At 45.8% G+C, this 15,000-nt stretch overlaps 1 protein-coding gene across 2 annotated transcripts in view; it reads right to left on the bottom strand.

Moving 5' to 3' along the window:
• LOC123513289 (collagen alpha-2(IV) chain-like) overlaps positions 1-15,000 on the bottom strand; it is a 208,483-nt gene that overhangs the window by 135,634 nt on the left and 57,849 nt on the right. The gene's annotated exons all lie outside the window — the stretch shown is intronic.

Genomic DNA, 15,000 nt, shown 5'->3' with positions numbered 1-15,000 from the left:
CTCCTATCATTGTTCTTTCTTGAATGTTTCACTATTACGCCCGTCCCAACAATAAACATTTTTGACATTCCCTTACTTTTCTTCGTTTTGTTCTTGCCATTCACAATACTTTCTATTCCTGCTCTTCATCATCTCTTACCTCTCTTTTTTTTTCGTTCTGCTCATTTTTTTCAATGCAAAAAGATTCGTCCTCACTCTTAACTTCAGAAGGCAAGGCATCTACTCTGCAGCACTTTTTGTCATGCTAACCTATCATTGGCGTCATATTGAACAAACGTCAATCTCCGACAAAACGCCTATACCGTAGCCAACCTCGTCAGTGGGCTGAGAGAGGATGGGACGGTGCACTGCACCACTGTCCATCAAGACTAGGCGGTGCAGTGGTGCAGCAGACACACTTGTGTGATCAGGAAGGCGCGCAGCAGCAAAGAAAAGTAAAACCATGGAGCCACTCCATTAGACAGAAACGACCTATCATTACCACTATCGCCACCATTATCATCACACCATCATCATCTCTGAAAGGCTCACACAGGCATCTCGCCGGGCTTCACGGCCTCACTCAGCCTTCCTTCTCAGACCTACACATTTCCGTTTTTCTAGACCATCTCTTTCCAAATTTCTTAGGGTCTCTCTCTCTCTCTCTCTCTCTCTCTCTCTCTCTCTCTCTCTCTCTCTCTCTCTCTCTCTCTCTCTCTAACTACTTTAGAAACTCTATTTTCATAGAGTTCTTGAAACTCTAACTATTTTTACTCAGTGTCATCAAAGTTGGTATAATGTGGCTCTGCGTAAACAAACATCCGGCAAACATCATGCCTCTTAACTGGCACCGCTCCAGTTCTACCAAACATTAGACAATAAACAAAACTGTGATTAGACAGCATGTATACCACACTCCTCAGTAGCCAGTACAGGAAACACCAACTGGTTGACGGCGTGACATCATCTTGAGAAAGGCTTGTCCCTTGGTGAGTATGAAAGGACAACACTCTTCTTCCCAAATCCCTCATGCACATAACAAACATATTAGGTCACCATTTCCCTTCTCAATAACACGCCATCCTCACATGTCACCACCCACGCCACACCAACTCGCCTCAGTGTCCTTTCTTCAACTATTAATTCCTGGGATCCCCTCCCGTCGTCTCCCGACTACAGCCCACATCCACCCAACTCCCACACCTACAAGAAGTGTGATGTGTTCACTTCCCACATCTTCTTTTCCTAAAAACCTCATGACACAAATTATCCCACTTGCAAACACACCCGGCCGGGTGGAGATATTTGGGTGTGTCTCTTTTCACGTGTAGCCCCTGTTCACCTAGCAGTGAGTAGGTACGGGATGTAAATCGAGGAGTTGTGACCTTGTTGTCCCGGTGTGTGGTGTGTGCCTGGTCTCAGGCCTATCCGAAGATCGGAAATAATGAGCTCTGAGCTCGTTCCGTAGGGTAACGTCTGGCTGTCTCGTCAGAGACTGCAGCAGATCAAACAGTGACACACACACACACACACACACACACACACACACACACACACACACACACACACACACACACACACACACTGTAAATATGAATAGAAAAAAAAACATAAGATGAAATTTCTAACGCGTAATGATAAAAATTATCATTTTGACAAATGATGACAAATGACAGAAACAACATCAACAACAAAAACAAGCAAACAAACAAACAAACGAACAAGAAATACTACAATTGCTAATGCCACTTAACACCACAGGAAATACATAATGGTCAAAATCACATCTCAGAAGGTGAAGGCGCCAAGGATGAGGAGTGGTGTGACGGAGGGACGTGACATGAAGGGGAAATGAGAACGTTGAGGGGACAGAAGGCCATGACGAGAACATTTACACTCCATGGTGTCCTTCTCTGCCTCGTCCTCCTCCTCTTCCTCCTCCTCCTCCTCCTCCTTCTCTCCTTCCCATATGGTGCACAGTAAAGAAACACAGGCGTCTCTTCTCATACTCTTCACAACGTATAGACGACAACTTTGGAAACACACACACACACACACACACACACACACACACACACACACACACACACACACACACACACACACACACACACACTTCCATGATGATGGTTGTTCTTTTTTATTATGTATATTCATTCTTCCTCTTCCACATCCTTACCTTTCTTCTATTCCTCCTTGTCATCCTCTTGCTCCTCCTCTCCCTCCTTCCCCTGGGCGCGGAAAGGCCTACAGTAGGCGTCATTTAGAGAGAGAAGTAACACTATCCTGATATTTTTTTCCCTATTTACCCTTACTCTCCTCTTCCTCCTTCTCCTCTTCGTACTAGTAACCATATAATTCCCATTTGGTGTAAGTTGATGGAAAGAAAAGCCTGAGAAAACCGCCAACACACACACACACACACACACACACACACACACACACACACACACACACACACACACACACACACAGGGACAACTCGAGGACACATAAGGAGCACATATGTTAGTTTCATCTACACACACACACACACACACACACACACACACACACACACACACACACATAGCGAAAGTCTCCTAAACAGCTGTAGGATATCCAAGCTGGCTTGGCTTCATCTCCCGTACGATTAGATCATTAAAGTATCCACCAGCGTTTCACTCGGTCCTCTCAGATCATGACAGACGCGGCGTGTATTATAAATAATTATCATTTATTGTAAATAACTATTGTAAATTCTTGACATCTTTGGCTATAGCTATCAGAGATGCACAATGTTCATATATAATAAATAAAAGAAAATATCTCTCGTGTTTTGATTTAACCATATATATCAATGTCAACAACATTTTGTGAAAGGGGTAACATGGTCATTGAGGCATGTTGAATTGGGTAACAAACTGAAAAAGTTTGGGAACCACTGCCCTACGGAGCGAGTTCAGAGCTTATACTGGCCGATTTTCGGGTAGGACTCAGACCACACTACACTCCACACACCGGGACAGCGAGGCCACAATCCCTCGAGTTACATCACATACCTATATACTCGTACTGCTAGGTGAACAGGGGCTACGCTTAAAGAGGCCCGCCCATTTGCCTCGTTACACCTGACACTCGAACCCGGTCCCTCTTGGTTGTGAGCCGAGTGTGCTAACCACTAATAGGACTGAGACCACATTCCACTTCAAACACCGGGAAAGCAAGCCCACAATCCCTACCCCTCAAATTACATCCTCTACCTACTTGCTGCTAGATGCACAAGGACTACGTGCACTTAATTAAGAGGCTCGCCCGTTTGCCTCGCCGCACCCGGGACTGGAGCACGGTCCTTCTCGGATGTGAGCCTAGTGTACTAACCACTTCACTACACGGTGTATAATTCACCACGGTTGTCTGCTGGTCACCCAGCCAGTCTTCTCCATTACGGAGCTAGCTCAGAGCTCATAGACTGATCTTCGGGTAGGACTGAGACCACAACACACTCCACACACCGGAAAAGCGAGGCCACAACCCCTCGAGTTACATCCCGTACCTATTTACTGCTAGATGAACAAGGGCTACACATTAAGAGGCTTGCCCATTTGCCTCGCCGCCTCCGGGATTCGAACCCGGACCCTCTCGAGTGTGAGTCGAGCGTGCTAACCACTACACTACGCATGTGTGTGTGTGTGTGTGTGTGTGTGTGTGTGTGTGTGTGTGTGTGTAGGACTATCATAATGATACAGCACTACCCTGTCAACGCCGCCACCACCACCACCACCACCGCAGCTCCACAGTCGACAAACTAACAGGTCGTTCAGAAGCTCCTCCAGAGGACATACCGCAGTCAAATCTGTGCCAGTCTTGCTCCACATATTCAGGGGTATACCTCAAGTAATGTGATTTGATATGGTAGATGAAAGGTTTCTGGAACGCACAGATGTAATGAGGCTGTCGGGTTGACTGATTAAATGATTAGTCAAAACAGGCCCTCACAGCAACGGAGTCATATAGCTGCGGAGCGACGACAGGAGAGCAATCTGACGGTATCTGTCTTGTAAACCAACAAATACAAATTATACTGGGAGGCTGAACAACGGATGGGTCTTGCCTTGGTGGGGCACATCCGCACATATGTGTTCTGGTAGTGATGGAGGGTGATGGTGATGGTGCTGGTTTGAGTTATAGCAGCAACTTGGCTTACAAGATGTGGATTAGATATGATGGAGAAATGAAGTATCTTGTAAGATAAAACAAAGGAGATGTAGACATCCTTAGTATCAGTAATCAAAACTGAACAAGCAACAACTAGTTCATAATTAAAACGGTTTGATTTCAGGAAACAAAAGTGATTGACGACTGGAGTACTCTCAGTTATGAAGCTGCTGCGCAAGTCTATGGAAACCAATAATATCATGGTGTTTACGGTGGTGGTGATGAGGTTAGATCAAGTCAGGTAAGTGGTGTTAGGTTAGGTGATGTCAGGTTAGGTTAAGTGAGATTGATTAAGTTAGGTTGAAGTACGTCATGTTAGGTTAAGAGAGGTTAAGTTAAAATCAATACTACCAATGTAATTTCTTAATCCTTCGAAATTTGTCTTGGCGTGATTCAATCTTCTTTGTTTGTCCCTCATTACCTTTCAAAATAGTGGTGGTAGTGATGATGATGGTGATGAAACAGTACGATGATGGTGCTGGAAAATAAAAACAAATGGGAGGGAAGGAAACATAGTGGTGTTTGGTGCTGAGGTGCCCGGCGGTGCATGGTGGCGGCGAAGTAACAGTGGTGGAGGGGTGGCGGTGTACTGACGGAACAGCGCCGCCACCATCAGTTCACATAAACAACTGTAAACAGCCTGAGCAGAACACACAAACAGAGGGCGGGGAACTGACATCCCGACCAGCAGTCCTCCACTCCGCCCAGCCTCTACCGTATTAGCCTCCCCTCCTTCGCCTACTCCTCCTTATTCTCCATTATTACTTGCTTCTTCGTTACTTGTTAAGTTTTACACAGTTCTTCATTGTTTCTTCCTCCTTCATTATTATTAATTTTGATCATTCTTTTTATCATAATCATTTCTCCACTAATAATTCCCGCTCTATATCATCATTTGATCATTGTATTAACGTTCGATTAACACTTTTCCTTCACTTCATTAACTCCTGTCATCTCGATATTACTCTTACATTACGACGTTATCTTCATACATTGATGTTTCTTCATGACGACTAAATTACTATGAAAGTTTTGCATGTCCTATCCCCACCAAATCTTCATCTCGTTTTCGTACAGCACTCGCAAGGCAGTACACTTTTCACAGCACATACTGGCGAGTAGTACCGAAGACCGAAGTTTCCCGCCACCCTTCCTTGAATCCCGAGACACAAGGCACCTTCTGTGAGCCGTTGGTCGTGGGTCATTGATCGTGGGTCGTGAGTCGTGGGTCATGGGTCGTGGGTTAAGAACAGCATGCTAATAACCAGCTGTACACATACCGCGATGACTCACGACCACACACTCACATACTCGAGTACTGCTAAGGATAATATTTTCTTTAGCAGCAGAGAGATTTTCGGTTGGTTGGTTAGATGTAGTTGGTGGTGGTGGTAGTACTGGTGGTAGTAGTGGCGGTGTGTGTGTAATTCACTGTTTGATCTGCTGCAGTCTCTGACGAGACAGCCAGACGTTACCCTACGGAACGAGCTCAGAGCTCATTATTTCCGATCTTCGGATAGGCCTGAGACCAGGCACACACCACACACCGGGACAACAAGGTCACAACTCCTCGATTTACATCCCGTACCTACTCACTGCTAGGTGAACAGGGGCTACACGTGAAAGGAGACACACCCAAATATCTCCACCAGGCCGGGGAATCGAACCCCGGTCATCTGGCTTGTGAAGCCAGCGCTCTAACCACTGAGCTACCGGGCCGTGTGTGTGTGTGTGTGTGTGTGTGTGTGTGTGAGCAGACGGTAGGGCCTGACGCCGCAGTGCATGCCGGGCTACCATATTACTGGGCAGTGTTGACCACCACCACCGCCACCTCTGTCTTCCCGCTCCCAACAAACATTCAACGGGCATGGCGTGACTCATCATAGGTTGGGTTTCAACCACGCCCTAGAACGAGGCAGGGATAGGAGAGGCGGGAGAGAAGCAAGTAGCAGGCCACCTCTTTTTTGCGGGTGTAGACGGGCGGGGAGAGGACACGGGCGGGAGGGAAAAAATTGGAGAGGAATGTTAAGACCCGGGTGAAGGAATGTATATGGCGATGATGAAGATAATGAAGACGAGCACCATAATGATAATGACAATGATGATAATGATAATAATAATAAAAATAATAGTAATGATGATGATGATGATAATAATAATAATAATAATAATAATAATAATAATAATGATAATAATAATAATAATAATAATAATAATAATAATAATAATAATAATAATAATAATAATAATAATAATAATAATAATAATAATAATAATAATAATAATAATAATAATAATAATTATAATAATAATAATAAGAAGAAGAAGAAGAAAAGAAGAAGAAGAAGAAGAAGAAGAAGAAAAAGAAAAGAAGAAGAAGAAGAACAATAAAAGGAAGAAGAAAACAAAAAGAAGAAGAAGAAGAAGAAGAAGAAGAAGAAGAAGAAGAAGAAGAAGAAGAAAATACTAACATCCGATAATTCTCTCTCTCTCTCTCTCTCTCTCTCTCTCTCTCTCTCTCTCTCTCTCTCTCTCTCTCTCTCTCTCTCTCTCTCTATATATATATATATATATATATATATATATATATATATATATATATATATATATATATATATATATATATATATATATATATATATATATATATATATATCACACACACACACACACACACACACACACACACACACACACACACACACACTCACTCACTAAAAGTAACCTAACCTGGCAATAATTAGGTTTGAATGTACAAATTACTTTCATGTCCTAAGTAATTCAGATGGTGGTAACGAGGTATTGGTGACAGCTGGTTTATGCATGGTGTGATGTAGTTGTGACGGTGTAGTGAGAGAAGATGCAGGTAATGACAGATGGCAGAAGTGGTAGTGGTAATAATGATGGTAGAGATAGTGACGATAACAGAATTGGTGACAGTGGTGGTAATGACAGAGGTGGTAGTGATGGTCGGGCAGACAAGCAGTGCACAACCTCCGCTCCTTCAGGAAGAGTCAGGTTGTGGCCTTACTGTTCCGTCCAACCCTGCCTCGCCGCATTCTGCCTATCCCACACTGCCCTCTGCTGGGCAGGGCCACCGTGGCACTGCCACGCCTTCCCTACCCTCCATGGTGTCAGGTTCCCGCCACGCACACAAACATTTCCCCGCAAAGACACACACACACACACACACACACACACACACACACACACACACACACACACAAGCCAGAGGACCGGGGTTCGATTCCCCGGCCGGGTGGAGATATTTGGGTGTGTCTTCTTTCACGTGTAGCCCCTGTTCACCTAGCAGTGAGTAGGTACGGGATGTAAATCGAGGAGTTGTGACCTTGTTGTCCCGGTGTGTGGTGTGTGCCTGGTCTCAGGCCTATCCGAAGATCGGAAATAATGAGCTCTGAGCTCGTTCCGTAGGGTAACGTCTGGCTGTCTCGTCAGAGACTGCAGCAGATCAAACAGTGAACACGCGAGCGTAAAGCCCAGGCCCTGTAAAACTACAACTAGGTAAATACACCTGGTGGGTCCTATCCACGATCCCAGTAAATCAGTACCACTTCCAATAAGGAGTAGACGTGACGGCAGACAAAGTGGAATAATAAAAAGCTATCAACCTCTGATTCTTACCACCACCATCACTACCAACGCTTCAGTTATGATAGAATTAATACGTATATATATATATATATATATATATATATATATATATATATATATATATATATATATATATATATATATATATATATATATATATATATATATAGGCCTATAGAGAGAGAGAGAGAGAGAGAGAGAGAGAGAGAGAGAGAGAGAGAGAGAGAGAGAGAGAGAGAGAGAGAGAGAGAGAGAGAGAGAGAGAGAGAGAGAGAGAATAATAGCGATGATGGTGCAAGAGATGGTGGATGGGGATGGTATACTCTAGTAATAATGACGGTGGTGGTGGTGGAGAGGGATGAGGGAGGGAGTGGAAGGGAGCGAGAAGTAATAGGGAGGCTTTGGCGAGGCGGAGAGTGACTAAGAAGGAGGGAAGCGGGGCGGAAGCGAGAATGAGGACGAGAACGAAGAAGAAGAAGAAGAAGAAGAAGAAGAAGAAGAAAAGAAGAAAAGAAGAAGGTAAATAAAAGAAAAAAGATTGGCTCATAGTCAGACTACCCGCAGGAGGAGCATTGATAAGGGCATACTAAGTGTCATCCACCCAAGGGGAGCTGCCACGCCTGTTAACATCAATGGTTGAGGAGCACGTGTCGGCCCAGAAAAAAAAAAGAGGAGGAGGGGGAGAAGGAGGAGGAGGAAGAGGACTTGAAAGTGAGAATGATTTAGACTAGCGATAGTGCTGATAATGAAATGAGAGAGAGAGAGAGAGAGAGAGAGAGAGAGAGAGAGAGAGAGAGAGAGAGAGAGAGAGAGAGAGAGAGAGAGAGAGAGAGAGAGAGAGAGAGAGAGAGAGAGAGAGAGAGAGAGAGAGAGAGAGAGAGAGAGAGAGAGAGAGAGAGAGAGAGAGAGACTTAACCGTTGTGAGGAGACTATTTTATTAGGTTAGTATTAGCCCTCCACTCGGCTGACAGCTAACAAAATCTGTGTGCATCTCGGAGAGAGGGAGGGAATGAGACACCCGTGAGGGGGAAAGAAGCGGGAAAACTAGGCAAAGAGACAAAAGAGAATGAAGAAAGAACAGAATGATGAAAGGATGAGTAAGGGAGTGGATGAACATTTATGGACGAAGGACAGTCAAGAAAGGAGATACTAGAGTTAGTGGAGGAGAAATCAGAGAAACCGAGATGACGGAAATGGTGGCAGTATGCGGCACGGGGAGAAATACCCGGAAGGGAGAGTACAGGAGGGAGCAGCGCTGCAGGCACACCGCCACACACTGCCACCCTGCAGCATAGCACCTCTCAACACGCCTCCCTTCCTTCCCTTTCTGTCCATGTTTCCCCATGCCCCACGCTACACTCCCACCTTGATCATTACACGCTCGGCTAAATGCCAACATTCCCTCCTCTCTCTCTACCAAGGAGGACCGGAGCCCGCCTAGTCCAGCGAGCTATCACAGCTGCACACCGGGGCGAAATGGGACCGGCCATCCATCGCCCCGTGGCCACGCTCGGGTGTCACCCTCTTGGCCCCATCACACCCTTGGCACGCCTCTACCAAACCTTATTTCAAGCGTGTCAGCTCTGGCTTTTTCCTTTTTCGTTGTTGTTGTTCGTTGCAACAACAACGTCACTTTTGTGCTGAGTTGCTGGCGGTGGTAAGGGCAAGCATAGCCGCCAGCCTTCACGCCATTCCCATCTGCCTCACTTAATACACCGCTCATCTATCACAGTCGCTTTATCACAGCTCGTCCATGTGTGTGTGTGTGTGTGTGTGTGTGTGTGTGTGTGTGTGTGTGTGTGTGTGTGTGTGTGTGTGTGTGTGTGTGTGTGTGTGTGTGTGTTTGAGGATATAGTTCAGCAGGCCATCCTCTGAAGGGCGGCTCCTGCAAACCGAATTAGAAACTCGTCTGGGGAGGCAAGCCAGTATCCACTCTACCACTTCATAGTGGTCGGCTTGGCTCGCCCTTCACCCAGGCCTGCCACCTGTTGCTGAGTGTCACTCAGTCACCTTATTCCCGCTTTGTGGCACCTACACTCACCAGGCTCATCATGCATGTCACCACGGTGACATGCACACTAAATCAACAGTCTTGCTGTCTTGTGTGTCATCCTATCAAGTGTCGTGGTCAGCGTCATCTTTCAGCCTCCAAACATCCGCTTAAATTCTACCCGTCTTTCTACCTCCGTCCCATATATTGCCTTTCCCTCCGCCTCTTCCATCAACTAGTTCTCTCCAAGCCTTGCCCACCGGATCTACTTCCTCTTTCCTAACCACACGTCCTGACCATCTATGGCTTGACACTCTCTCTTTCTCGAGATTTTCAGCAACACCTCTCGCTCTGCTGCAAATACAAACACCGTCACTTCGCAGCTCAGGATCACCTAACACTCTTTCAAAACATTCCTCACGCACCTGTCACTCGAGGCCCCATCCTAGACGAAGGCTCATGTGCTAGTGTTGCAACCTGCAGGGACACGCATCTCATGAGTCTCGTAACATCCTCCACAGTGACAGGTGAGGCTTTGCACTCCGCCCCTGCCACTCCCTGCACCCCGCTCTTGTGTGGAGAGTCTGAACCAATGGCTCGAAGAATTTGTCCCGCTGGACTGAAAGTGAGGAAGGATGGCGGTCTGAACCCTCCTTAATCTTACTACGAACCTACACCGTAACACACCTTACATCGTAGCACGACCCATACCACAAGGCGGCGTCGTGGGGAGGCAGTGCACGTTAATATTCCATGATCGTTGATTTATTCTGGCCACATAGCCCGCCGCCGCCTACACTCACACGCACGAGGGCGCTGACACACACACACACACACACACACACACACACACACACACACACACACACACACACACACACACACACACACACACACACACACACGAATACATAATTAAACATGCCCTGCGTTCCTTTGAGTCCCTAGTGATAAAACAGAGGAGTGACGGACCCTTGAGTGCTTCACACCAGTCAGTTCCGCACACCACTCTATTCTGTATATTGTACTGCACCACTGACATCAGTATACTTGCGCCAATACCTCCCTTTAACTCCACAGCCAGCCCAGGCCAGTGGCTCATCTCGTTATCAGTTTCAGCGTCCAGTTTGGGTACAGAAAAGGAAGTGAACAGAAGCGAGTATAGCGAGCGAGCGTAGAAGGAAGACACCACCACCACCACCACCACCACAACTACCATCACCTCCACCACCACCACCACGCCTACACGCAACGCACTGCACTTCGTCACTGTCCACCTGACTTTACCTTTTTCTGACCAACCTCATTCCTCCCCGCCGTACCTGTAGCAAGGGAGAGGACATGCACCATGCACCGTAGTCTGTCACTGTCACTTTTCTCCTCTATTACACCATGCACAGTAGTCTGTCACTGTCACTCTTCTCCTCTACTGCCTTGTGTTTCCTTGCGGATGGTGTGGTTAGCTAGCTACCTTGTCTACCAATCCTTGTCCGCCGGTTCGTCTCAATCATAACTCAGGAACTAAGAAAAACTGATGTATGCCTCTGAACTTACAGTATTTCATGATAAACTTACTTAAAAGAGATTGGATAAATAGAAAGACACTAAATTATGACGCTGCATTTGCTTTGTCTTCATTCTACAATCTACGTGGACTTGGCGTCGGTGAGTGAAGGAGCCGCCGTCACCAACTGAATAAACCGTTTCCCCCAACAACCTGCTCCACCTCACCTTCGGTCTGCACTTCACGTGGGGGTCGAAGGGCTTTTTTTGTGGACGGAGTTTATTTTTATCTTAACCTATGATGTCCACGTCTCTCTCTCTCTCTCTCTCTCTCTCTCTCTCTCTCTCTCTCTCTCTCTCTCTCTCTCTCTCTCTCTCTCTCGTGTTCCATTACATATAACAGTTCATGACACACACATTAGGGGAGGTTTTAAAACACTTGTCCCTGAATTTTGGCTAACTCTTCACCTATCTTTAAGGGAACTAACATTTGAAGTGGACGTTTTTTTTTTATCTTGTGTTGCCCTTGGTTGGTTTCCCTCTTGCATTAAAAAAGTAACAACTACTACAATTTATTCCTCAATGCTTTCTTTTCTATTTCCTCTCTCCTAAGCCAGTCAAGTAGCAGGCAGAAAGCAAGAAACCGAAAACAGGTTAGTAGGGAGACGGGGTTAAGATACAACTAAGATACATCTGTGGCTCCCTCATCCAACAAAGTAAGCTCTCCAGAACTTATCACAGTGGAGACGAGAACTGTGAGGGTCACACTGCCTCAAACTGCCACCTATCACACCCACACACATCCACTACCGGTACCACAGACGCTAACCCTCGCTTACTGAGACCTGAGACATGCTACACTGGGTATACAGGCTCAGCGGCAACCACGAAGAACCTAGTGATGGAGGCAAGGGTGTAAGGAATTCGATAGGTGAGGGACTGGAGGAGGGAAGATGGGAAGGAGGCCAATCGATGGGCAGATATTCGAAGGCCTGGCTAGAAATGGTGACCAAGGCGCTGCGTGGGTGAGGGATTTATAGCTGTGGTGGTGGTAGTGGTGGTGGAGGCAGGGCGGCGGCCAGGTATTTACTCCAACTTAGGCAACCACGGTAAGATCCTGGTAACACTAGTCCTTCCGAAACACACACACACACACACACACACACACACACACACACACACACACACACACACACACACACACACACACACACACACACACACACACACACACACACACACACACACACACACACACACACACACACACACACACACACACACACACACACACACACACACACACACACACACACACACACACACACACACACAGACTGGAATATGCAAGAGTTGTGTGGACCCCCAATATAAAGAAACACAAGGAAATTGGAGACTACAAAAAATGGCTACAAGAATGGTTCCAGAATTTAAAGGGATGACATATGAGGAGAGACTTAAAGCTATGGATCTACCAACCCTGGAACAGAGAAGAGAGAGAAGGGATCTGATACAAGTTTATAAATTGATTAACGGAATGGATGAAGTGGATAATGAGAAACTGATCCTGAGAGAAGAATATGACTTTAGAAGCACAAGATCGCATAGTAAGAAACTGAGGAAGGGAAGATGTCTGAGAGATGTTAAAAAATTTAGTTTCCCGCAAAGATGTGTTGAGACGTGGAACAGTTTGAGTGAGGAAGTGGTGTCAGCAAAGAGTGTGCATAGTTTTAAAGAGAAATTGTATAAGTGTAGATATGGAGACGGGGCCACACGAGCATAAAGCCCAGGCCCTGTAAAACTACAACTAGGTAAATACAACTAGGTAAATACACACACACACACATGTATACTTATGTGTTCTGAACCAGCAATTATTCTTTCTCGTCATTATCATTATCATTATCTACTACTACTACTACTACTACTACTACTACTACTACTACTACTACTACTACTACTACTACTACTACCACTACTACTACTACTACTACTACTACTACTACTACCACCACCACCACTACTACTACTACTACTACTACTACTACTACCACCACCACTACTACTACTACTGCTACCACTGCTACTACTATGTACTACTACTACTACTACTACTACTACTACTACTACTACTACTACTACTACTACTACTATTACTACTACTACTACTAGTTTCCACAACAGAACAACATTTAGGATCAAAAATTTCACTCATTCATGTCCATTCATGTCTTCGTGCAACATGTGTCTTACAAGAGAGAGAGAGAGAGAGAGAGAGAGAGAGAGAGAGAGAGAGAGAGAGAGAGAGAGAGAGAGAGAGAATCATGAAGATAGGTGACAACTAAGGAGGAGGAGGAGGAAGAGAAGAAGGAGGAGGAGGAAAATATAAGTTAGGAGAATTAGAAACTAAAGCGAGGCAAAGAGTAATGAGGGATCTGTTTATGCTGCTACAAGGACTGTAGGAGGAGGATAGAGACGACACGCAGACAAAGAAGTACATCTTACACACACACACACACACACACACACACACACACACACACACACACACACACACACACACACACACACACACACACACACACACACACACACACACACACACACACATCTAGCACTACGTACTTTCACTCGTAAAAATTCTCTCTCTCTCTCTCTCTCTCTCTCTCTCTCTCTCTCTCTCTCTCTTGGGTATAATGAAGTCAAAATAAGTGCATCTTCTTATTGTAAAACAGCAGCAGCAACTGCAGCAGCAGCAGCAGCAGCAGCAGCAGCACCACCACCACCACCACCACCACCACCACCACCACCACCACCACCAACAACAACAACAACAACAACAACATCAACAACAATAAACAAGAGAAACAAATATGGCTTTTCCCTATTTCACTAATTTACATTCATCGTTTTTTTCTATGGCTCACCTTTCTCTCTCTCTCTCTCTCTCTCTCTCTCTCTCTCTCTCTCTCTCTCTCTCTCTCTCTCTCTCTCTCTCTCTCTCTCTCTCTCTCTCTCTCTCTCTCTCTCTCTCTCTCTGAAGCACCCATAAGATTAACATACTAAAGACAATGAAAAAAAAATCGTCTGGCGTACCATACACTTTCTCTCGCGTTGTGTTTTACACACACACACACACACACACACACACACACACACACACACACACACACACACACACACACACACACAGACACACACACCCACGCGGCAGCTAAGTCGGTCGTCGGGTACTCTACAGTGGATACTCCCTCCCCAAAAGCGAGACGCGAAATCGGGACTGATTGAAAAGGACGCAAGAGAAAAGGAAAGAGAAGGGAAGGGAATGGATTGGATTGGGAGGATGGGAGGGAAGGGAAGGGAAGGGGAGGAAAGGATTGGATTGGCAGGATGGGAGGGAAGGGAAGGGGAGGAAAGGATTGGATTGGCAGGATGGGAGGGAAGGGAAGGGGAGGAAAGGATTGGATTGGCAGGATGGGAGGGAAGCATTACAAGTAAGGAGAACGCCGTAAAAGAAAGACAGGGAAAAAGGACAGGGAAGAGGAAGGGAAGAGAGGTGATGAAAGGATGGGGAAATACTTGAACAGGAAGAAAAACAAGAAAACAAAGAAAAGGAGAGGAAAAAAACGGAATGGAAGAGAAGGTAAAAGAAGGAATAAAAAGGAAAAACAAACAGAAAGGCAGCGTAATGAAAAGGTAACGACAGGGAGGTAATAAGG

Source organism: Portunus trituberculatus, chromosome 35 (assembly GCF_017591435.1).
Source record: "Portunus trituberculatus isolate SZX2019 chromosome 35, ASM1759143v1, whole genome shotgun sequence".
Lineage (NCBI taxonomy): Eukaryota > Metazoa > Arthropoda > Malacostraca > Decapoda > Portunidae > Portunus > Portunus trituberculatus.
Note: the sequence above shows the minus strand (reverse complement) of the source record. Positions and strands in the feature narration are given on the sequence as shown.